The sequence below is a fragment of the Sinocyclocheilus anshuiensis genome, unplaced genomic scaffold (assembly GCF_001515605.1).
Source record: "Sinocyclocheilus anshuiensis isolate Anshui unplaced genomic scaffold, SAMN03320099.WGS_v1.1 scaffold637, whole genome shotgun sequence".
Taxonomy (NCBI): Eukaryota; Metazoa; Chordata; class Actinopteri; order Cypriniformes; family Cyprinidae; genus Sinocyclocheilus; species Sinocyclocheilus anshuiensis.
Window position 1 is genome coordinate 1,807,122 of NW_015539816.1, and position 2,946 is coordinate 1,810,067.

A 2,946-nucleotide genomic window follows, 5' to 3' on the forward strand; every position below is an offset into this window, starting at 1 on the left:
ACAGAGGTGTGACATGCGTTCTTTTCGGCTCATTAAAGATGAATCTTGCAGCGGCATTTTGGATTAATTGTAGACGCTTGATTAATTATCAGATGCTTTTATCCAAAGCGACTTACAAATGAGGACAACAGAAGCAATCAATTGTAGTATTAAAACAACTAAAAACAGATCCAAAGCTAAAACTGAATAAATAGTACTTATACACATTTTAAAAATAAAGAGATTAAATTAAAATGACAAATGCAAATGTAAAAACAATTCAAAATATTAAAGAACAAAAGGTATAAGAGTATAATAATGATTCTAACATAACACTAAGCCAAACACCAAAAAACAACTACATATGTGTATGTACAATCACACACACATACATATATATATATATATATATATACATACACATTTATAAATTCAATATATATATTGTTTCATTTCCATTTAGTTTGTTGAAGTATTAAAATAACTCAAATTAAATAAAACTAAAAACTTAATAAAAGACCTATACAGACATAATAAATTCAGACATAATTTAACTAAAATTTAAATAAATAGCAAATACAAATAAATAATGCAAATCAAATGACAGTAGTGTATCAGTAATCCTAAAAAATAACACTGCCAAACATGCTAAAAAACAACAACTTACTTACACATAGTAAGAAATGGTTATAAAAACTGAAACAGAAGCGAAACAAGTAGTAGGAAAGAGGAGAAATAAAAAGCGATACTGTATAATGTCCAATAGGGATGAATCTGAGAAAAGAAAAATCAATGTAAAAATATACAATAGAGTTAACATTTTGAATATCATGTTTTAAAATCGTCTTTAAATTGATCCATTCATAAACTTGCAGCATTTTAGATGATGAAATTTATTCCTCCATCTGATACATCTAACCAATTATACCAAATATTTAAAAATAAATATGTTTGTTTTTTTTGAGTGAAATCAATGAGATCAATAAGAACAGTATTGCAGTTTTATGATAAAAAAAAAGCTCTATAGTTTTTTTAATTGTGGGAGGCAAAATATACAGTATATTGCAACGTAATACAATGATGATTGATAGAGATGGACAAATAAATGTTCCACAAAAACCTGATGTATCATATTCTATACTCTCATTTTATCATGATTTTTCTTAAACAACAAAACATTTTTCAGTTTCAGTCCAGTATGTGTTCATTCTGAAATATTACTAACAGTAAAAAAAATATATAATTTAATTTACTTACTAAAATTGGCACAAACACACACACACACACACACACACACACACACACACACACACACACACCATGACCTGAAAGTGGACGTTTTTAGAATTACACTTTTAACAAAAAAATTAGAAACCATCAGATGACAGAAAGCTTATGATCATGTTGATAATTTAGATGCCTTACAAATTTACATGTAAAATATTATAGATAGTTAATTATAGAGTAAATATTTATGGGGTTATAAACAACTATAGCAATAACTATAAACTTCTTAAACTGTCTGTTTCCATGTGAAAACAAATCTTGTGCTATTCTCTACTTCTTTATTATAAATAGATGACAATTTTGATGAAGAAGAGACAACAGAAAAGGAAGTGTTCAGGTGAGTGTGCCCAAGAAACTATCTTCAGCTGTTGATGAGTTTCCAATGAGAAAGTTGATGGAGTAGAACTTGGAAAAGAGTTTTTAATGTTTTAGCATCTTTGTTTTGTTTTTTTATCTTAGTCTTTATGAATAGATGTTTATCCAAACTTTTGTAGACTACACAGTTCACAACTGCATGGAAAAGGAAGAAATATAGAGCAAAAACTGGTGCAAAGACCTTTGTATTAATTATTGCAGTATTTTGTTGACATCTTATATAGCTTTAATCCGGCAGTTGATTTATTAATCTTCTCCAAAATCTCTGTTTGCCTTTTTTTAAGCATTATGAATCAGCTCTTCCTCATATTTGATTTCATTTGCATTTACAAATGTGCTCCATCAGCATTTACTCTAATACATGTCCCTAACACAAACACACGCCCATTAACATTTAAACTCTCTGCCGTTTTGGGATTTTCTGCTCCTGGCAATGTCAGTAACTTTCAGGTCACTTTAGCCCTGGCCTCTTTTGCATTTGAAATGAGAGTTTACAAGACCTAATGGTGTGCCGACTCAGAACAAGAGAGACTGACACATTTATTTCCTGTTAGGGCAAGTAGCATTGTACAAATGAAGCGTGTACATTTAATGCCCGTCTCACCGCTTAGTAATGACCATGCATGCACATTAGCGGTATGTGACACGTCTATGCCGATAGACCTCTTTACAAAAATACTCCGAAAGCGGATCAAGCCACGCGTGTCTGATGAAACTCTTCGGACGCTTGTTAAATTCAGCATTGGATGTGCACAGTATAAGCTCCTCTTATGTGCTCACTGGAGTAGGAATGAGAAGGAATATTAACCATTGTTTTATTCCTCTGCTTCCCAGTATTGCGTAGAGACGTGTTAGCTGTTTCTTGGAGTTGACGCAGCGTTTTTTATCGGTTGGATTGCTTCACCTTCATTAGAGTTGGGGCAAAACTCAAACCCAAGCGAGAATTTTCCCTCACGTTGCATTGGCCTTAAATAAGCCTGATGAGGCCGCAGTGATATAGGCCTCACTTTAACTAATGTAGGCCTGCAGCTAAAGATGTGCTTGTAAATTGATCCTCCTCATTGCCCATATTTGTGTAAAAGCCTTTTTATTGTTCAGTAACATCAATTAGTGCATGTGATTAAATCAGACAGACAGTTGAAGCTGACAGGAAGTCTGTGCATCCAAAGGAAAATGAAGTTTCTTCTGCAGAGCACACACCTGATCTCAGCTGACACTTAAATTAAGAGTGTGTTTAACGTTTAGTATTTTTAGAAAGTATTTTAATACACTTAATAGATAGAAATGATACTTTTAATATATATA

The 2,946-nt window shown here is 31.8% G+C and overlaps 1 pseudogene; it reads left to right on the forward strand.

Moving 5' to 3' along the window:
• The window catches only part of LOC107683956 (pre-mRNA 3'-end-processing factor FIP1-like), a 30,309-nt pseudogene that overhangs the window by 901 nt on the left and 26,462 nt on the right, over positions 1–2,946 (forward strand).